We start from the raw sequence: 8409 nt of genomic DNA on the forward strand, positions 1-8409 counted from the left end.
TGCCATGAAGGCTGAAATTGATTCCTTGAATAGGAACCAAACCTGGGAGCTAGTCCCAGTAGTGCCAGGAATGAGTCTGGTTGGCAGCAAATGGGTCTTCAAGGCCAAGACAGACCAGACTGGCAAGATTGCCAGGCACAAAGCCAGATTGGTCGCAAGAGGTTTTTCACAGGCACCAGGACAGGATTTCTATGAGACCTACTCACCCACCATCAAGTATGAGAGCATTAGGCTAATGCTCAAGATTGCTGCAGAAGATAAACTGCACATTTCTCAACACAATGTGAACACAGCTTTTTTGTACGGGATTTGGGGGGGGGGAGCTGTATATGCTTCCACCTGATGGAGTGGAGGTACAGAAGGGAATAGTCTGTAAACTACGGAAATCCCTATATGGTCTCAAGCAGAGTGCCAGGTGTTGGAACATGAAACTCACTGAGACATTGCTTTCTCTAGGTTTTCACCAAGGTAAAGCTGATCCATGTGTGTTTGTCAAAGAGGAGGGGCAAAACAAACTGTATTGTTTATGTTTTGTTGATGATCTTCTTTTGTTTTGGAAGAATCAGGCTTTGTACCAAAGCACCGTAGCTCAGCTGAAGGAGCACTTTGACATGAAGGAACTTGGTGAGGTATCCAACTATCTTTCTCTGCAGGTGGAGAAGGACCAAGCAGGTAATTTTCTGGTACACCAAACACAGAACATTGCTGATGTATTAACCAGGCTGAATTTGGTTGATGCAAACCCAGCAGACACACCAACGGTTTGTGTATCACATGCCTGTTTACTTCCAGCTCTCTCTGGGAACTTTCATTGCATGTTGCTTTTGTATTACTGCTGTTTTTCCCGGAGACGAAGGCAAGCAGTCATGTTTTTCCTTTGTTCCTGACTACGCTGAAAAAAGCTGTAAATATGCTCTCTCTGTCTGCCTCTTCCGTTGTGGATGATTTACATATTCTGACGAAGAGTGTGCACGAGTCTCAGAACGTATCTGAGGCTCGTGTCGCTAATTGACTGATGCTGTTCCACGGGAGACCGGTGATTGTCCGGAGCCAGTTGGGGGCCTGCCTGATGCCCCCGTCTCCCTGGCAGTATCCCAACAGTGCTGTCTCAAAGACAGGGGCCACAGCAGTCGCTTCACCCCTGTGCCTTCTTTTCCCGCCAGCTTACTTATGCGGAGCGGAATGATGATATTTGGGATAGTGAACTCCTTGCCATTAAAGTGGCGTTCGAGGAATGGTGCCACCTGCTTCAGGTGCACCCGGTTCAGGTCCTCACGGATCATCGGAACCTCGAATATTTCCAAGCCATTAAATGCCTTAAGCACGGTGGGCTTTGTTCTTCACATGTTTTAATTTCCAGATCGCCTATTGCCCTGGCACCCAGAACAGAAAGCCAACGCTCTTTCCTGGAGGGACTCGGACTCTGGGGATGACGGTTCAGAGCCAGCACCCATGTTGACCTCGACCAATTTTCTCCAGGGAACCTGGGAGCAGGACTTTCAGGCACAGATTCGCCTGGCTGTTCGACAGGATCTGTTCACCAAGGACTGGTTGGATACTGTCCCGGTGCCTTTGGGACCAGGGGGTGCGCCACTTGATGTCTGGGATGGGTGTGTGTACCATCACAGCCGGCTCTACATTCCGGAGGGGCCGCTCCGGACCTAGGTCCTTGAGCAGTGCCATGACACGTGAACCGCCGGACATGGGGGATACACGAAGACACTGCAGCTACTGGCCTGAGCTTTCTGGTGGCCAGGGGTTTGGGTGGACATTAAGAAGTACATGCAGTCCTGTGAGACTTATGCTCAGACCAAGGTGCCGTGGCAGAGACCCCTGGGGCTCCCGGATGCAGTGATCTCCGATAGGGGTCCCCAGTTCACGTCCCGGTTCTGGGCAGCCTTCCTTAAGGGACTGGGTATTGAGAGGTGCCTCTCTTCCGTGTACCACCCTCAAACAGATGGCCAGACGGAGAGGGTTAATCTGTGGAGAGAATCAGAACTCACAGGGTTAAGAAGTTCTGAGTGACGTCTCACATTCTGAGGCGTGGTTTAGTATACTGAGGGGAGTGTTTTCCTGTGTCTCAGTGTGTTGTTCCGTTACTGGAGGAGAGACGGGCAAAAATGAGTGCTCTGTCACCAGGAGGGTTCTGAGTTGGTTTTCTACACGAATAAAGACTATTAGAAGATAAGGAAGGCACCGTGCGTTAAGCCTGATTTATTACACGCACACACACAGCAACAGTTTCTACGCTGCGTACACTCTGCTACAAGTAGCTGTGGGAAGTCCTGGAAGCAGAGCGCTGAGCGGAAGCGTGTGGGCTCCAGAAAGAAAAGCTACAAATCAAACATTCCAAGTCCTGGAGCAATATCTCCGCTGCTGCTTCCTGAGCTACCATCAGGATGATTGGCCTCCTGGCTTCTGGACCCCCATTCCTGCTCCCACCCCGCCATCTTGCCCCCAGTCCTGACGTCCCCTGCTGGGACTTCAATTGCCCGTGAACTGGACCGTGACAATCGACAAACATGATGACTGCTGGTTTATCAATTTTAAGATCCAAGTATTCATATATAAATTTATATATTTATACATTTATAAATATAAATGTATTCATTTATCAGTGTTCTTATATTGGATTGCATATATGTTCCAGGGAGAAAATCTGTTTGATCTTTGTGAATTGTCTCCTTCAACAATATCTTTAATCTGTTCGCGATGATATCAGCATAGATCTTATAGTCATTGTTTAGCAGAGCAAAAGGTCTATAGTTAGCAATATTTGATAGTCCTGTTCCTTGTTTATGGATGACCGAGGTATAGCTCTCCTTCCACGAGTCCGGTAGCTTTTAGGGGTAGGGATAAAGCATCTTCTAATTTTTTTATAATAAACAGCTGGAAGACTGTCAGGACCCTGATTTTGATCTTTGAATAGAATGCTGTACTTCCATCGCTGTAATGGGGAAATTCAAAGTTATTAATTTTTTCCTTAGAAATCATTGGTAATTTACATGTCTTTAAGAATTCCTTAATTTTTTCATTCTTCTCCGGGCCTTCTTTATATAGTTTTGAATAGAAGTTGGCAAAACTTTTCCTGATCTCTTTCAGGTTTTGAATCCAAGCTTCCTCAACTTTAATTTTACTAATAATTCTGTCATCTTGCTCCTTTTTTATCTGCCAGGCCAATAATTTACCTGATTTATTTGCATACTCAAAGTTTCTATGTCTCATCGACTTTATTTTCCATTCTATTTCCTCATTTATTAACATGGAAAATTGAGTCTGTAAAGTTTTTATGGTTAGTTTAATCTGTTCATCATCTGGTTTTTGGAAGAATTTTTTTTTTTCATTTAACCAAATTTCCTCCCAAATTTCCATTTCTTTCTTTTCCATTTTCTTTTCCATTTTCTTTTGGATTGCATTCTGCTTGATAAAGAATCCTCTTAACATCGCTTTGCTCGCATCCCATACCATTTTTTTCATTTCACAACATACTTCTCTCTGCAGAAATTATTCAACATAAAAAAGAAGAAGAAGAAACAACTTCAGTTAATATCAAACGTTACTGTTCCGGTTCCTCTGAATGTCCCCAAAGTGGCAGTAGGTTCTCCAAAAATTTTCTGCTTCTGGTACAGACAAAATTTTTCTACATTTGCCCTTAAAAAAGGAGATCCCTTCGGGGAACTCCCATCTATAATCAATTGTTTTGGTTTTTAGAGCATCCGTCAGAGCCTTATATTTATCTCTTTTCCTTATCAGTTGATTTGAAATAATTTTATGTATGATTATATCTTTTCCTTCAACTCTCAGGGGGTTTTTTTGTTACTTGTCTGAAGAATTTTGTTTTTTAAGTCTAAGGACTTGAAAGATACGAGACAGTCTGCCGGCCAGCTATTTTGTTTGGCTACCTTAGAGTTTACTCTACAGGCTTTTTCTATTTTTTGTGTTACCTCTGATTCCTCAAGTTCTAACCAGACAGCGAGTTCTTTGGCTATTTTTCTCTCTATAACTTCCTCTGTCTCCTCCAATAATCCACTGAATCTCAATGTATTTTATCTTCTCTGCATTTGTAAAATTGCCAGAGAGTCCCAGATTGCTTCTTGTTGTTTCCTCAAATCCACTGTTTCCTCTCGTATTTTATCGCATGCACTGTATCGCTGTATTTTTTTCTGCCCTTCTTCTAAATTCTGAGATTTCTCTTTAAGGTCATGCACGGTTTTTATTAATTCGGAATTTTTTTGTACCAAATTGTGTACCTGATCTGATAAATCCGCTGTAATTTTAACATTTTCATTTAATTTAACCTTCATTGACATAAAATTATCCTCTACTATTTTAGCATTTTCATTTACAGTTAAGATCTGCAATGTCTTTTCATAATTCCAATAATAATTCCTTGATATCCACTGCTGCATCTAGATCATAAGCAGAGCTTCTCCTTGCTTGTGTGCCTTGTGTAGCCAACGATGCAGTAGGAGGTTTTTTACCAGCCATTGCTGGGAATTTCTTTAGTCTCTTTAAATATGTAGCTCCTACCATACACTTTCTTATTCTCAAATTTATACGTGGTTCAGTCTATAATAAGATACTTCAAATTCATTCACATAAATTCTGAGTAGCAAGGTTAATAATTATAACTTCCAAATTCATTTACAATTTTTACCTGATAAATTTAAAAACTCACTAATTTAAGACTGAATTATATTGTGCAGTTTATCCAGTCAAATAATAATATAATTCCAATAATTGATTAATTAAATGAAACCATATTGATAATAAAAAGAAAAAAGAAGTAGGGGGGCTGGGAAATAAATGAACATAAATAAATAGGGACACGGGTGGTGTTGTGGGTAAAACCTCAGTGCCTAGGACTTGCTGATCGTAAGGCCGGCGGTTCGAATCCCCGCGGCGGGGTGAGCTCCCGTCGTTCAGTCCCAGCTCCTGCCCACCTAGCAGTTCGAAAGCACCCCTAAGTGCAAGTAGATAAATAGGTACCGCTTTATAGCGGGAACCTAAACAGTGTTTCCGTGTGCGGCACTGGTGCTGGCTCGCCAGCTGCAGCTTCGTCACGCTGGCCACGAGACCCGGAAGTGTCTTCAGACGGCGCCGGCTCCCGGCCTCTTGAGCGAGATGAGCGCGCAACCCTAGAGTCGGTCACGACTGGCCCGTACGGGCAGGGGTACCTTTAAATAAGTACTAATGCGAAACAGATACTATAAGAGAAGAGAAAAAAATGGGGTGATAAGAAAAATAAAGAAAAATTAAAAGGGACAAAGTGGGGAAAAAGACAGGAAAAAGAGAGAAAGAGAGAGAGGGAAAAGAGAAAGAAAGAGGAAGACAAAAAGGAAAAAGTTTTAAGAGAGCGACAAAAAGCTAATGTTCTGCCAGCAGAGAGGAATTTTCAGTTTGAGTGCTGTATCTTCTTTTCTTCACTACGTGTCTCAACTCCGTCAGATCTTGCTGTTGAGTGAGTGCGCAGCCTTTACCTCTAGAATGAAATTTTAGTCCAGCTGAAACCGATGACAGCCAATCAACTGACAGCACATTACTGCTGAGTCTTTCTGACCCAGCACTTCCATAGAAAGTATTGCAGGCTGATTGCATAAGCCAGTTGCATCAGCTAGCAAACTCAAGCCTGCAGACTTACTATCTCTCACATTGGTCCTAGAACAATGCAGCAGTATGATTGGTCCGCAGGAGCCACCCAATCCAGCTCCAGGTGGAAGTGAATCCACAACCTGATTGGCCTACAGGAGAATCCCGGAATTAGCCAATCACGTGTGGCCCATTGTGTAAATAATGTATATAAAGCAGATATTGTGGGGGAACTTTCATTCCTCGCTAATATGAGCTGAATAAAGAGCATGAAATCCACACTCAACTCCAAGTATATTTCACTTGCCTAGATGGAGGATATGGAAGGGCGTGTGTAGAAACTGGCCTGCTGTACAGAGGTAACATTTACATTAGCTGCCCTACTCACTTTTGCCTCTGCCCCCACCTACCACCAGCATGTGGTGCTCAGAAGGTTGCCCAGAACGGAATGAGGTAATTGGGTTGGGGGAAAAGATTTTCCACCCCTGAATTGGCATTTCCTTGTAGGGAAAGGCAATGCAGCCCCCCCCCCCCAAGTTCATTTTGTGTGTCCCTTTCCCAATCCACCCTGTCCACACTAAACCTACCTTTTTGCAAGATCCAAGAGATTGCTTTGATCCTGTTATCAGCCCCCACTCTTACAAGCTGATGCAATTTGAAACAAAACACTGCAGTGTAGATAAAAAAGTTTTAATGCCACTGCTGTTTGGCCCCCTTCTAACCAGTAGTGTGCACACTAGGAGAAAGAAACCCTTGAGCACCTGCCTTCATTGCATGCCTGCATGATGTGAGTACACAGAGGACCATGTTCAAGCCTGGACAGAGGACAGTTAAGATCTGCAGCCTTGGTGGTTCCACATTCAGCAGTGCAGTCAATGTTCTCTAGATGTTGGGAACTCTTCATTGGCTGCAGCAGAGGCATTTGGCACAGGGGAAGAGGCTGGTTTGGAGGGTCAGCATAGCTCAGTGGTAGAGCCTTACATGCAGAAGTTTCCAGGTTCAATCCTCAGAATCTCCAAGTAGGAATAAGAAAGACAGACCACTGCCTGAAACCCTTGAGAGCTGCCACTCAGCATAGACAATATGGAGCTAGATGGACCAATGGCCTGGCTGTAAGGCAGATTCCTATGTCCCTTTACTCCAAGTATGGGGAAACTTGGGCCCTCCAGATGTGGTTGTGTTACAGCCCCCATCATGACCAGAGATTATGGGAGTTGTAGTTCAGCAACACCTGGAATGAGAAAAGCTCTCATCTCCACACCGGCTATATTCCCATTATCCATTTTCACCCTCTTTAGCCAACTTAAGAAGCAGCGAGTTTGTTAGTTGAAATGCTCCCATTGCCCTGTCATGTCCTCATCCCCATCCCTATTTAAAAGCTCACAAGTAACCCTCAAGGTCAAATCCTGGGACCCAGTGGCAGTCCAAACCGTTTTGCTGTCTGGGGCGAAAGACAAGATGGCAGTCTCTCTCTTGTTCTATAGGCAGAATCTGACCAGGCTTTGAATCTTAAATCATAACTGGGCAATGTCTTCCAGCACACTTGAGCTGACTTGGAGAACTCAAGGCAGGCTGTGTGACACACACAAGCTAGTCCTCCCAACACTTTGCTGCTGCTCGCCAACCACCTCTACCCTGCCCTCAGCATCTTCCGCCTGAGGAAGCTGCTGGTCCCTCTCACCCCCAGCCCCCAAAGAGCTGCCTCGTCCAAAAGATGGAGAAGATGAGTAGTAAAGTCATGCTTAAGATGAGAGCCATCAGGTAGGTGAAAATCTGGAGCTGGGGGTTGCAGGCACACGTCCACATTGGGGAGCGGTGGTGGTTGGGCATGATTGTGGTGGCAGTGGTAGCACTAGCCGGGCGGCTTGGCTCACAGTAGCTCTCAATGCTTGGATCTCTCACTGGGCCCAGGTCCAGGGTGTAAACCCTGGGCTGGCAGAGGAAGTACCTGCTCTTGCGCTGCTCCTTCAAGCACAGCTGCCAACCCTACAGGATGATGTGGTTGGGCTCCAGGCACAGCAGGCGCAGGAGGGCTTCATTGGTGGGCAGCTCAGTGACAGGCTGGTCGGAGGGGAGGACAGTAGGGTGGCGGCAGAGTGAGCACTGCAAGCGGTTCTGGGCTGGGGACACCAAGCTGAGAAGAGCCAGGCACTTGATGCAGAAGGAATATTGGCACTAAAGGACCTTGGGGTGCAAAAAGTGTTGTCGTAAGGGTTTCAGCAGATGGGGCATTCAGCCTCCAGCCCCTGGACCTGCTTCTCAGCCATGGGGAGACCCAGTCAACAGCACAGCCTTCTTTGCTACCTAGGAGACTAAAAAACAAGGGCAGGTGGAAACTGTTAGGATATTTCCGTTCCACCTTAAAAGGGAGCAGGATGTTTGTATAACAGCCTGCGCGTTTCCTGTCTCACAGGATGTTTATGTTGTCTGTTCCTTTCGTTTTCTGCTGTTTTGCCTGAGCAGTCGGAGCAGACGGTCATGTCTTCTCATGTTCTGACCTACGCTGAATAAACTGTAAATATGCTGTTCTGCTCTCATGCTGTGCAACTTTTGCTGTCTGAATTCTGCTGTTAGAGTGTGCACTAAGCCTGAGGCTTAGTGTCGCTAAATTGCTGGTACTGCGTGACTACGGGAGGTCGATGGATCGTCCGGCACCGAGCTTGGGGGCTCAGATGGACTTTATCTCCCTGGCAGTATCCCAACAACAGGTTTCGGGCCCAGATTCACGGCACTTGCAGGAGAGTATGACAGCGACAGACTGCTGAAAGGTATGTTGGAAAAGCGAAAGCAGAGGCTTTTCTGGATGCCGCGGAAAAGGCT

General features: G+C 45.5%; 1 pseudogene; it reads right to left on the minus strand.

The window, feature by feature from the left end:
- Positions 1 to 7266: 7266 nt before the first annotated feature.
- On the minus strand, positions 7267 to 7856 carry LOC128406043 (E3 ubiquitin-protein ligase RNF183-like; annotated as a pseudogene).
- Between the last annotated feature and the right edge of the window lie 553 nt (positions 7857 to 8409).

This window comes from Podarcis raffonei, chromosome W (genome assembly GCF_027172205.1).
Source record: "Podarcis raffonei isolate rPodRaf1 chromosome W, rPodRaf1.pri, whole genome shotgun sequence".
Lineage (NCBI taxonomy): Eukaryota > Metazoa > Chordata > Lepidosauria > Squamata > Lacertidae > Podarcis > Podarcis raffonei.